The sequence below is a fragment of the Festucalex cinctus genome, chromosome 2 (genome assembly GCF_051991245.1).
Source record: "Festucalex cinctus isolate MCC-2025b chromosome 2, RoL_Fcin_1.0, whole genome shotgun sequence".
Classification (NCBI taxonomy): Eukaryota; Metazoa; Chordata; class Actinopteri; order Syngnathiformes; family Syngnathidae; genus Festucalex; species Festucalex cinctus.
Window position 1 is genome coordinate 12,797,306 of NC_135412.1, and position 14,665 is coordinate 12,811,970.

The 14,665-nt window shown below is 39.2% G+C and overlaps 1 long non-coding RNA gene across 1 annotated transcript; it reads right to left on the bottom strand.

Annotated features, from left to right (window-relative positions):
• Positions 1 to 7,362: 7,362 nt before the first annotated feature.
• On the bottom strand, positions 7,363 to 11,530 carry LOC144014956 (uncharacterized). Its single transcript, XR_013282655.1, has 3 exons — positions 11,401 to 11,530; positions 11,017 to 11,247; positions 7,363 to 9,003 (listed from the first exon to the last, which is right to left on the bottom strand). It is a non-coding gene; the product is annotated as an uncharacterized LOC144014956 (long non-coding RNA).
• Between the last annotated feature and the right edge of the window lie 3,135 nt (positions 11,531 to 14,665).

Below are 14,665 nucleotides of genomic sequence, written 5' to 3' on the forward strand. Positions count from 1 at the left end.
AAATGAAAATCCTTTTTTTTTTCTTGTTCTTTTTTACCTTCATCCAGCTTTGCCTCACAGCTTCCCCTTGCTTGGTTCTACATCTGCACCAAAACCACCTGACACTAAAAGGTTTCATAACATATCACTGTCATAATGACAATAAGTCATATTTGTCATGTGCTTTATGACTTGAAATGTGAGCAGTTATTGTCCCCAAACGAAATCCCACGTGTAATAACGACGTGTGATGAAGCCATTGACTGTTGAGCAATTCCGGGGTGATCAATATCGGTCAGCGCGTGACATTTAGCAGGATGATTGTTGCGATTGCAAGTTCATTCATTAAACCGACTTCCCCGGAAGGAAAAGTCGCTCGGCGGCGTGCGAGCTGAGCCATTTTCATGACCAACTTTCCTTTAACTGTCACTGATCAGCGCAAAGTGGCAACGGTTGAAAATGTCATTGATCTTGATCACGCGGCGCCATAATATCACAGTAACCGCTGTATAAGATGGAGGAAGTCAAATTTCCCAGATTGATGAGTCGCATCAGTTGAGTTATCATCCATCTACCTGAGCGATACCTTCGGCTTTGTTCCACATGATGGAGCAGACAAATAAATAAAAGCCATAAAGGTGACAACGAGAATTGATACGTAACAAGGAGTACCTGCTAAGGCGGACGGCCGGGGCTAACGACGCTTGCCTGTGGGGCAAAGAAGGTTATCGGGTCATGAAAGGGACAAATCACTCTTTCTTGTCCGGATTGTTTAAGCTTTTACTTTCTTCTTCTCCTTTTGAATATGGAAATGTTCTTTTTAGGGAAAGGAGTGCGTACTGGATGAATTTTTATACTCTTATCTGAAACGACGCAGCCACACGCAAACACGCTTAATGGACCTCATCTCCCAAGATGATAGTCATATTTCATTAGCTCTCATCATCATAATAACAATTATCTGTATCACAAAGCTGACAGGTGGACCATTTTGGGTTTTTGAGCTTTGCAACTCTGATGATAACTTTCAAAGACTAGAACAGAACATTCATACACATTCGGAATGAGTACGTAACCGGCATCTCTTCAGCCTGGAAACCTCCATTCTTACGTAATGAACGATGTCTATTTATATGCACTATTAGTGGAGTGTAAGTTGTTATCTCCGCCACACACCCGCAGGTGATTTCTTACTTGTTGCACTCCGGGTGAAGGCTTCATGGTCCAAATAGATCACTTGAATGGTAAACCGAGGCTGCAGTGCTGAGAGATCTTTTACGAGTACTTGATGGCTACACTGAATAGTGATGGTGTTGTAAAATGCTCAAATGAAACGAGCAACCAGATGAAGAGCAAGAATCGTCATATAATAGGGGAGAGATGGAGTGGCTCGGATGATGCTAAAAGAATCAAAATGTTTGCTTGGAGCAAAACATTTGGAGTTGAGAGTTGTTATTGCAGAATTATTTCCTTTCTATTATTTGCTAGTAAAAAACACAAGAATCAAATGTACGCATCACTATTTGAAACCTGTGCTGGTGATACAACAAGTGCCACTTTATGAGATCTCAACACGGACCATTTTCATGCATGCAGCAGTTTATCAGAGAGCAGGTTAAATTAAAGATTGGGGGTGGGAGGGGCAACCCTCGTGCCATCTTATTGTTTTTCCCCCTCTCGTGGGTATTTTACATGGAATGTAACTCTACTTTGAGAAGTGATATCTAAGTAATTTTTGAATATATTTTTTTAAATTTATTTCAATCACTCAAAATGTTCATTGGCATCAAAACTATCCATACGTACATAGTTTTTTTTTTGTTTTTTTTTACTTTTTCCCCTCCATAGGACAACACAAGCCAAAGAATAGACTATGAAGAAAACTAACTGTGCTGTATATATGTAAAAAATAAAATAAAATAAAATAAAATAAAATAAAATAAAATAAAATAAAATAAAATAATAATACTTCAAATGACAGAGCTTTAAATAAGGCAATAAGTTATAACAAAATTTTCTAAATAATAATTATAAATATTAAATTATAATTCATAATTTAGGGCTGTCAGAATTAAAATGATAACTCTGGAGATTAATTTAAATTATGTAAAGCATTAAAAAAAATAACTGGGTTAACTCATTTTTATTTACTTCCTGCTGCAACCTATAAACTGCACCATGCTGGAGTGTGTTGCTCGTGGGCACAACTATACCTGGATGTGTGATGTTTTTGGAATTGTTTCTATGACAAATAAGGTGCCTGTAAAACTGTCTGTTTTGATCATTTTGTTCAACTGTTGTATTTTACAGGAGAAGAATTCTATTCAAGGATAAAAGAAAGCTATTACCACAGTCTTTCATTCTAAATATACTTCCAATGATTTTACATTAATTCCAAATGTAAATATCTGTTACAAGCTTTGTAGATTATAGTGGAAGCAGAAATACAAAAAGCAGCAAATTCTAGCAGCAAATAATGTGGACTGGTTAGAGGAGAGATTCAGGCATCTTGCCATGTCTCGGTCACTGATCTCTTTTAAGCTAACTTTAAACAAGAGCAAGTATTAGCCACCATGGTAGTTTGGGGCAACTTGTCTCAGTCATTTTGGGGTTCATTGTCACATATGCAAAGAATGGGCCAATGAAAAATGCACCTCTGGCAACTCTTTTTACTTATGTCAGAATTGTTCTTCCGATGATGAGTCTGAGTTGTGAGGAATTTACTTTGCTAGGTTGTGTTTCATTGTTTAAAAATGGATTTTCCAGTTATTATAACTACAGTATGCTCATTTGTCAGGACTGGTTTAAGTTTCATAATGAACCATCCATCCATTGCTTTATTTTTTTAAATTCAATTTAATCTCACATTTCCAGTTTAAGGGAAGCAAATCAGGCATTTAAGGTTGAGAGCTATGACCTATATGCCAGAAGTTCCGAATGACTTTCATGTATTTCATAGGGGTGTTTAAAAAAAAAATCGATTCGCCGATATATCGCGATACTACATCGCGCGATTCTCGAATCGATTTTTTGTAAGAGCTCAGAATTGTTCATTCGGTAGTCTGACCCCGGGTTTTCACTGGATGCTGTTGCGGTGCGGTTGCGGTGCGGTGCGTCTTGACTGCGTGCTCCGGACGGGTCAATTTTTTTGTCAATCCACACCGGCTCCGCACAGCTGCGGTCCGGCAGCTCCGTCGCCGCCCACTTCCCAACGTGTCTCGCGGGACCGCGCGCGCGCGATCATGTGGCATTTCACAACGAGAGGTGGACTTCTTTTGATTTAACATTTTCTTCTTCTTCTGCTATGAGATAACATGCAGCATCCTTTTTTTGGTTGTCCTTGTAAAGTATATTAATAACGAGAGTCGGGTCAGTGCGGGTCCACTCTTTATTTCTGCCTTCCGCGTCCGGCTGCCGCTCAGTACGGCAAGCGAGACGGGCACAACAAGCAATCGCGAACATCAAACTCACAATACATTACAGTCCTTATAAAAAGGATGTGCCGTGTCATATATTATTAGGTGGTTTTCCACCTCCAATATAAACCTCTCCTCGTCCATGTTCGCTGGTGTCTAAACCGTGAATGAGCACATGGCCCGGCGACGCCCACGTCACGTTTTGCTGAAAAACTTGCGAAATAGGAGCTGGCGAGTGTTTTATTCTGAAAGCTAACCGGAAATTTATTTTGAAACTGCCTCGGTCTTCCTGTCCCGCTCGATGTGTTTTGTGCTAGCTTGCCATTTGCCGGAGGCCTACCGCTGCGGCGTCCGGCAAAAATAGAAAATAGGCTATCCTTGCGGAAGGCTTGCGGCACGCCGCAGGCCTTCCGCAGTCGACACGCAACGCACCCGCAAGCGGTGTAAACTGCACCATTCGAATGAATGGAATCTAATTGCTTGCGTCGCCGGACCGCACCGCAACCGCACCGCAACCGCATCCAGTGAAAACCCGGGGTTACCGATTCAACGTCTTATCATCATTGCCTTTTTTTATTTATTTATTTATTTATTTATTTATTTATTTTTTGTGTGTGTGTGTGAATCGATTTTTAAACTTCCATTTTTAATGGAAAAATATTCAACAAAACGTCTGACTTCGGGTTAGGATTCACACCTTGAGCATGGAAGAATGTTATATGAACGGAACATTAAGCCTTAATATTTTATTTTAATGCTGTTCAAACATGAAACAGATTACAACCTCTATAAGACTGAAATTTCAGATATATAAATAATAAATTTTCATATAAATCTTACACTCTACAAGCTTACTGATTAGTATTTTCTAAATTTGAATGAAAAAAAATCGCAACAATCGACTTATAAATTCGTATCGGGATTAATCGGTATCGAATCGAATCGTGACCTGTGAATCGTGATACGAATCGAATCGTCAGGTACTAGGCAATTCACACCCCTATAAATTCATAATGTTTTATGTTAAAGTTTGCTCAATGACTACATTTTCAAGATCAATGATAAACAATTTCTCTGGCTGGAAAAAACAAACAAACAAAAAAACAACAACAACAGGAGAACAAGGATAATTTTGTCCTTGTTTTATTAGTTGCGAAATTCAATGTGACATACCCCATATAGTGTGACAACTTACCCATTAGTGGAGCAACATGTCACATGTTCACTCCCTCTATTGGATGGCTTATAACTCTGCACTGACACAAAGTACGAAATTAACATGAATACAAAAAATGTACCCAAGACTTTGGTCTTTCCTCTGGTATATGTTTTGTTTATATATGATGTATTGATTCCAAGCAATATATACAAGTTTCAAAAGTGATAAAACTAGCCCCGATCTCCCCTTACTAATTTTCAGTAATTCTCTTCAAACATTAAGAAACAAATCTCCCAATTGATTTTACAGGGTCTTTAAAAGAAAGGAACATGTTCATGTTGCCCTTTTATGGGGAGGTCTGCCTTGTTGCAAACACTGCTGTGTTTGGCCGCCCAGTACTGTTTGTGTATTGCAGGAGAATGTGATGAGGAAGCGGAGGTAAAGCTGGAGCAGCAGTGGCATCATAAATCACCAGACACATACAAGAATCTCAGGAATCCAACACTGTCTTCCTCTTCCTCACACTACCCCCCACCCCCATTTTTCTGTCTCTTTAGCAAGCAGACATATTTGTAAGGGGGAACTTCTCCTTAATCTTCCCCGCTCCCTTTTTTCTCTTGAACGCTTTTCCTCTTAAATAATACGGCTATCACCGCCGTGGCGAACACTCACGTGGTGCCGACCCAGCCTCGTGTTATGCATAATTTCCACTGCTCTATAGGTCCCCTGACACCCTTGGAGACCTGCTGCTGCTGGTGTCAAATATCTGCGGAATGACAGCCGATCCAACCACTGATCAGGTAATGAATTAGGAGAGGCAAGTCATCCCAGCCAGGATCGCTGGGGGATCGGCTTCCTCATTACCGCCCTCGTTTCAGAGCTGTCAGTAGTCCTCCGTGGCAGCTCATTCACCGTAAGGCCACACACATAAAACTGTCAGCAACTTAAAAAAAAAGAAAGAAAAAAAAAAAAGAGTGTATTTTTGTTTATTATATTGATACTAGCATTTTCAAGTGTGCTTTCCCTTCATCTTGACTGTTAAAGCACTGTATAAAAGTATTGGGACACAGCAGGGTTGGACTAGAGCCCCTCTGATTCTGAATTAATATTATTGTTGGCTTTTATGTTCAGTCTTTATGATGTGGATTTTCTTATAAATGCAGTTGTTTTTTCTATGTGCCCTACAATGTTGAGTTCTGTTCTATACACATAGAAATGATTTTATTCCACTTACCAGGAGATATATGTTCGGCTTTTGTTGTTTGTGCTTTTGCCTCCAGGGGGTGGTGTGGTGCAGGCATGCAGGCAGCACATGTCGATTTGATGAAAAGACTCAAAGAAGAAAGTCATGGCAATATTGTTCAGCAGAGTAATGAAATATGCCTGTGAGTGTGGTTATATCATTCATCGTTTTATATATGTTGCAGCACCATTTGTGTTGGAATATTTGTTCTTTATATTTAATGCACTCCAACTTTGATACTATTTGTTATCCGGTCCATGGCTTTTTGAATTATGTATTAGCATTAAGCTAGTGGTGATGAAGCTGACAGTAAATCTTTTTAATGTTATTTGTACAGTAAACTTCAACTGGGGAGACAATAAATAGTTTGAAGCAAGCACATATAGACTATTGTAGAATACTATAGTATGTACAGTATATCGGTGTCATGGAAGTTGGACCATAGTTTGGACACCACAGAAATGGACCACAAATTGTGAGTCAGGCGCTCACTAATTCCATGTGAATGGTCAAAAAATGGAATCTTGTTGGAAGTCTTCCCAGAAAAGTGGAAGTCATGTATAATGCTTTGCTGTCTATGTGACACTTATACAGTCAGTCAGTCAGTGTATTACAATGTGCGTCGTGTCCAAGGCTGTCTTTACTGCAGACACATCTGCCCTCGGCTCTGTTATTTTCGCACTCATGTTCATAGTCAAGTAGATGTTACGATTTCACACCTCCAATATGGATGCTGTCATTGTTGTGAGGAATAAACTGCATACTGAAGTTTGATGAGTACAACATGCTCAATTAAATACATAAAAATAAAAAAGAATCTCACAATTTAATGCAATTTCCCTTTACATTTGATCAATAATTGTGTGTGGAATTGGCATGCCATTAAAATCTCTTTAAAAGATAAAAAAATAATAATAATAAAATAAAATAAAATTAAAAATTAAAAAATCAAATGACGCTCTACATCGAACCACTTCGCAAACTGAAACATTTTGAGACTGAGAAACTGTCACCCACTTCTGTCTAATACACATCCTTACGGGTTAAACGTCCTAAATATTGAAAGAAAATGTTTTCCAAAAAAATCCCACTGGATGCCGGTAATAAAATCCCCATTGTTTCAGTAGGAAAACAAGGTGTCATTAGTGGCTGACCCTCTCTGGTTTGTTGTGGCGTCGGAGCCGCAAAGCTAACACGCCCCCCCACCCTCTCGAGAGGGAGGCCAGCCCTGACTTGCAGCACCTCAATTTGGCTTTTGTAAAGAGGCGAAGCTCGGGAAGGAGGAGGCGAGGCATCCTGTCATGGTGCCCAGTGGGTTTAGAACTCGTGGTTGGAGTGTTCCAAAGGCTCCATGATTAATGGTGGGGAACTCAGAGAGGGCAGCCAGCGAGACACTTTCAGTGGAAAGACTGTGCAGCGTGAATGCACAATTGGGAGGAGTTTTGCCAAAGCAGGCTTTAGTCCGACTTATCCTCAACAATGCGTCCTGGAAATCGTCCATTCTGATATAACCATTGAAACACAAATCATTCTAAGCAGGGATTTTATTTATTAAGCATGGACAGTAGGTGAGAATCAGTTGGGAAATGTATCAAAGGATTGTTTCATTTGAAAAAATAATTTACAACATTCAATATGAGCACTATCCTGCTCATTCCACATTCAGTCGGCTTATTTACACAACATAATGCAAAAAAATAAATAAATGCCTAAAACATGCAACAATACTCTTAACATCCACAAAAACACAGCAAAACTTTTTTCATGCTGTATTCATCGGCTTCAGAATTGCAATAATTCAGCGTTAAACATGATTGCTTCATGTACAGTAGTTTCATTAAAATGTGTCACAGATGTGTGCTGTGGGATTTAAGATGAGGGACGCTAATGAGTGGTAGTAAATGTATCACTGAGATGGCTGCTAATGGGCCCCAGGGCCACTTTGGAAGGTGGTAGTGATGATCATGTGACATGGAGGTACAGTGGTGCCTTCAGATACACAAGAGAAATTACTTATGAGTTTCGTGACACATGAACCATCACACAACCATTTTTCATTTCTTTATTTTGCTTTGACTCGTGAGCACAAACTTAAGATGAGAACTCACGTCACAATTCGCAACACTTTGGCAAAAAAAAGTAAACAATTTTAGAGGTTATTTGTTGCTAGTTCCAGTTGAAGTTTACTGTCAAACTAAAAAAAAAAATGGAGAATTACACAGTGAGTATTTAAATTAGAGATGCTTATGCTGACACATGATGGGAAATATATACAGTCGACCCTTGCCAATTGCAGGAGATATGGGCCCACAAATAGTAAAAATCTGTCTAAATGACACCCATTGAAATGAATAAGGAATTAAAAAAAAAAAAAGTTATATGCAAATAAACATTAAATATATGTTTTCCATGAAACATGAGGAAACATATCATAGAAAAAAATTATTAAAACCCAAAATAAATAAATTGAATCTATTTAGAAATTCTATATTGCAGTACTCTATGGAGTGAGATCTTTTTTTTCTTTTTTTTTTTACAAATCTTATATGGGTTTTCTGATCTCTCCTGCACAAAATCTCTCAATGTTACAGGTATTATTACATTGTCTTTTTTGCCTATATGTGCAAATAAAATGAAATGAAAAAATACACACTATATTCTTTATCCTCTGCATGGAACTGAGATGAGCTGAGACGTCTCTACTGTACAGATGTCCATTTACAGAATCTGTCTGTACAGAACTGTTTATTTTTTTAATATCCTATTTGAATATGTTTAAAAGAAATACATTACAATGTCATCATCAAACATTTTTTGTGGGGAGGTTTGAACAGATTAATGTCATTTTCATTCATTTCAATAGAGAAAGATGATTTGCGAGATGCGGAGATTTGTGTTACAAGGGTGTTAACAGAACACATTAAACTTGTATCTCAAGGCACCACTGTATAAAGTCGAGGGAACATGCAGATGACAGCTCAAACCGAGCGACGACGCAGGGGAATAATCCATGAACTGTGCGGGCCTGAGGAGATACGAAGACAACTGCTGCACTCGACTCGACTTGTGCCTCATCCCACAGTTCTGGAACCCGTTCTCCACTTCGGTGTAGTGAGTAGCAGGCCCGTAGCAGACCCACGAAGAAAGCAACAAATTCCTTCTCCAGCTGGTGGAGGTCACTCTCCAATCGCTTCTCCCATCCCTGTCTTGAAAACACGCAGGAAACAAACATGTAACAAGTCTATCACGAAAGACCGCCCCCAGCCCAATGTCGACCCTGTGAGACAAGCGCAGGACCCTCATCTCTTCCCGGGTCTTCAGTCACACTTGAGACGCACAGCGAGTCCGTCTGTCGACTGTGTCATGTGCTCGGGGAAGGTTTGCCTCCTGAAGCAACAGTCTGGGGGAAACATCTGACGCCACTACGGCTGCCTGACAGGCCACATTCATCACGCCGACACGCACGGGCACCCCTGCCACAGCTCCATCTCACTCACTTAAACGCCACCTTGGGACATCCACTGAAAATAACCACTATTAGAGATTCCATTGGACGTGTATATTGATAGCGATATCGCAAACGAGGGTTAATAGGTACTTAATAAGGCCTGAGTGACATTAGACAAAAAAGTGCACGTCTTGGAAACACCGGATGCTAAAGGAGGTAACAACATCTTGTTCCGCCTCTTTGGCATTTAACGCCTGCTAATTTGTCTCTCGCGCTCGATGCAAGCTCTGCAGCATCTGATACTCGCCCTTTAGCATCCAAGCTATCTCTTTAGCAACAGTGCGCTCAAAAACAGTTGGTTCAAACATGACCCAAATTGGGTCAAAAAAGGGACTGACACAAACTTTTGGGGAATTTATTCAACACAAAAATAACCCAAGTTTTGGGTTATTTAAATCCCTAAAAAATGAAAACGTTTTGAGTTAGTTATTCAACACACACAAAAAATGGGGGTGTTATTTATTAATTCCCTAAAAAATAATAAGCCAACTTTTTGGGTTACTTATTTAACACACACAAAAAAACTTTTTGGGCTATTGGACACAAAAATAACCAAACTTTTTTTTTGTTATGTTACCCAAATAATAAACAACCCAACTTTTCAGGTTATTTATTTAACCCCAAAATTTGGGCCAAATGATTAAATCACAAAACAACCTGATTTTTTTTGTGTGTTGGGAAAAAAAGGGGGGAGGGGTTAAGTCATCTATGTTGGTTTTGCAAAACCCAATTTTTGGGGTTGTTTCGTGCGTTATTCATTTGACTTTTTTTTCCTTTTTTTTTTATTATTATTTAAATGAATAAACCAAAAAGTTGTCGGCCCATTTTTGACGAAATCTGGGTTATTTTTGACCCAACTGTTTTTGTGTCACACAAGACCGGAAGGTCCAGTCTAGCTGATGCAAGAGCATTTTTGAGCTCGGAAGTACACTATCATCAGATGTACTAAATAGCCAGTTCTTGCCAGAAAGTCCTGCATCTCAAGACAACCTATGCTTGATTGATTTTGTTCTTGTCTTTTCATCAATTGTGGACTACAAAAATGTCATGAAAAGCCTACTAGAACATCTGAACTTTATTTGGGATTAATCAGAGGCGCTTAACTCATTCAATCCCAAAAACGTATAAATACGTTTTTAATACTTTGTCCTGTACTCCCAAAAATGTATAAAAAAAATTTTTTATGCTAAAGCATACAAAAGGCTTTGATGCAGCTTCTGACCTGAAGAGGTCACTTAAAGCAATGATAATTATTACAAGAAACACCCAGCAGGTGGCAGTAGAGTATAAGAGATCAGCCAGGGCCATGTTGCAACAAGCTCTTTTTGCCAGTATTTTCAAAAGATTTGTGAATAATGATAAAACTTAGCTATACTCTAATGCTAATTGCTGCAAAACGGAAACAAGATACAAATATACCCTTTTTTTCCTAATGAAAGAAGAGACTCATCTTTCTTTTGGTAGGTTTCAGGTTTTTTATTTTTTATTATTTTTTTTTATAGCAATAGAACACAATATTCTTTGAGCCTTGCAAAATCAGTCGAAATCCAGTAAAACAGCTGGGAGCGAATGTTGCGGATGTTGCTTCAATCAAAATGGCTGGGAGTGAATGAGTTAAATGGTGGTGTGTGCTGACTCCTATTTAACATAAATTTGGTCAATATTTTTCACGAGCCATATGTTGGCTATATAATAAAAAATAAATATTTACCAGATAGCTCCAAGGCGCTTGTCTGTGGATTCATCTCGGGGAATGCTGCTGGTGAATGGCAAGAAGGCAGAAAAGTGCATTTCCTGGTCTTGGGCTTCATCTCAGCCTGCAGTCCAGCGAGCATCCCGTTGCCTCATCCAGGTTCAAGCTGACAAATAAGAGCTCGTATTCTTTACGTCATTGCATGGAGGGCCCCAGTCTTGGCTGTGCCCCAGAAGTGGTGCCCTGCAGCTGCAGAAGGGGTGAGCACATTTTTTTTAATTTTTTAGGCGGTTGGGTCTATAGAGGTCGCAGCAACTCATCTATTAAATAAAAACTTATAGCAAACAAAAAAAAAAACTATCATCCGGCATTCTGAAATTGAGAAATGTGAGCAATATTTACCAGGAGGCATCCCCAGTCACGTGCTTGTGAGTCATCTAATTGCTGAACTGTGGAGGGCCAAACACATCTGCTGTCAACTTGAAGCTTCCAGGCTACTTTTCCCGCACAACATCGTCACCTCAGATTAGCTGCAGCAGTCTTCGTCTGTTAGGATACTATAAAAAGAAGAGAAAAAAAAGTGGGTGGGTGGCGGAAAAATAGGGAATGCGAGGAGTGGAGAGGAAAAAGAGTGACGTCAGCGCAAAATGGCAGAGAGGAGAGACAACCGTTACATGTGTGGAGCGTTTGATTATATTCGCCGTTATTTATTTAGGGGATATAATAGGATATTTATTGAAAAGACATTTCTCTTGTAGCTGCACAGCCTCAACATTCTTTGTGGTGGTAGGTTGTTGTTGATTTTTTTTTTTTTTTTTTTTATTCGGCGCGTGGTCAGGATTTCAGGCTATGGCTTAAAGCTCCACATTTACTTAACATTTTATGCTTCAAATGTTTGTGTTCTGGATATCGCGATCCTATTTGACTAAAAATTAAATAAAAGTGTTCGTTAAACTACCGCCTCCCTGCGTTGATTTTTATTTACAATAAAACAAACTTTAATTGACCACGTTAAAATGTTGTCTTTATGTTTTGTTTGTTTGTTATTGTAAAAAAAGAAAGAAAAAAAAGCATATATATCTCTAACTTCCAATTCTTGTTTGAACGGTCTTCCCTGCGTGGGAGTGGCCAAACAAAGGCTTGACTGTCAGCGCACAAAGACAAAGAGACAATCGGCTCTTTTACGTTCTCAGAAATCAATTTACAATAAATTATAGCAAGTATCCGTGTGTTCCTGTGGCTCATGTGAGTCAGATCGCTCGATTGTGCTCGTTTAGTGTAGCCTAATCATAATCACATATAACAAGATTAATATTGGAGGCTATTTCAATCGAACAGCCAAGTGAAAAAAAAAAAGTTTGTTTTTATCACACAAAACAAAAAAAGTGAAAATGAGGTGGTCATGTGTCTCACGTTGTCGCTACTTTTGGTGTCTCACCGCAATGATGAGGACAGACAGGCACGTGCATGTCTCGCCAATGATGGATCATGCACTCAGTATTGCATATTGGACAAGAGCCTCCTTTCTCTGTCGTCATCATCCGCCTCAGTTGCACATCAACCTCCTGCACTGACCTCTTGATTCATTTGGAATCATGAACGAGGCGATATTTTTTATTGTGCACAAGTCATTTCATTATACAACTTTATAAAATCAGATTTTAAAATACTTGTATTTATTATTTTTGGGATATAACTGCATGCATATTATATAATTGGCTCAGATATTTGTAATTAAGAAAAACACTGTAAAAGTCCGAGCTTTACATTTGGAACAAAATCTAAATTTTATTTTACTCATGCATGGGCAATAATAAAGCATTTGGTTATTGTCCTGATTATGGTCGGCTTTCAGTGTCAGCCATGGGAAGGAGGGACTACTGGAGGTGAAGAGGAAAGTAATTAAATTATTTCTTTCCCTTATACCTCACATGCACACTTGAACACATGCACGCTCTGCATTGGAGATATAGAAATGTGTGATATATAAGCTCAGCAAGACCATAATTTAGCTGCACCACGATTCTCCGTGAACTCTGTTTGAACCGCCTGGGTAGCAATAAATCATTTTTTCTCTCACACGCACGCACACATAAAAACCGCCGGTCGCTCTGGGTGCATGTTTAACCCCTTTACAACTTCTCCTTCCCGCCCTTTTATCTTCACTCTCCTAATAACAAGGTGTTGTTGTTTTTTTATTAGTAAAGAGTTACATAATAATTTCGAGAAGACGCTGCTTGAAACTTGATGTTTAAAAATGTAAAAATCACATATTTTGAGGAGAGAGTTTTTGTGTGCCTGTGTGTTTGTGTGGGCGCGCGCGCATGCGCAGGCAGTCTGGCCAGATAAGATGAGACCAAAGGGAGGAGGCGTTAATGGGCAGTGAGGATGCTGCCGGTTAAAACGCTGCATATAAATGGCGCTGTCCTGGCACACACAGAAGATTTATGGTTCCGGTGCCCTATGCTGCTGTAAACAATGCAGGGCCAAATGAAAGGAGTGGAGTTTGCACAGCACACTCCATAAGTGAGCCCAAAACACACAATATACAAACACGGACAGAGGAACACAATACAAACGACTCTTGAGGTTTGCAGGCTAGCATGCGCACAAACGCGACGTTTTCATTTGGGGCTGCTGTGTACAAGCACTGGACGCTGTATAGGCTAATACGGGTTGCATAAAATCACGTGGCTGTGAACGACTTAAAACAGATTTGGATTTGGCGGGGGGGGGGAAAAGCTGTTGGCGGAGTATGCCATTATGTTGTTTGACTTTAAAACTATGACATGCAAATACTTAATACTGTTGGGTTGGTAGCATGTGCATGCATGTTGTGATCTTAAAAAAAAAAGAAAAGGTCATAATAGGTATAGGCCTATTAAATTAGTGATGTCCAAACTACAGCCCGGGGGCCATTTGTGGCCTGCCGCCCATTTTCTAGCGGCCCGCTTAAAAAAAAATAGGTGAGGGTGTTGAAAAGTGGGAGAATTGATACACCTAACAACTAATAACAAATTGAACTTAAAGAGATGAGGTGCAAAGAAAGTTAATTTACAGCTATATTTCTCTTTATGACATCTCAGGAAATAAGATATTTCAGTTTCTAGCCAAAAAAAAAAAAAAAATGTTTTCCTTCCTGCACGTCAAGTTCCATCTTGTGAACATATAATATGATCCTCAAATAAACACTGCTTTACAAATTTTCATCTACCGATTAGGCTTATTGCTTTGGCTCTGATTCTGAATGTGGAGATCTTCTCAGGGCAGGGGCGAATCTATTCTAGTGCGGTAAAGGGCTGTGGCCCACTCCAAATTCATGAAAAATCGCAAACTGTGACTGGTGTCCAAAAAAAATATTGAACAAAATGAAACCAAAATCATCTAAAAAACTACAATACATAATTGTTTGATTTAATAAAGTCGGACAATATCAAAGTAGCTCTTGCATCCTTGGATTTTCTGTATGTGGCCTTGAAGGAAAAACTTCAAACACTCATCGTTGCATTGAACTCGTTGGAGTTGTTCTTCACATTTTCAACACGGAGATGCACGAGGGCAAAGTTTGTAAACGCCTCATACTCTTCAGGTGATGGAGTTAGTTCCACACTATTGCAGATTACAATGGAAAAAAAACAAAAAAACAAAACAATAATGGTCAAATTGG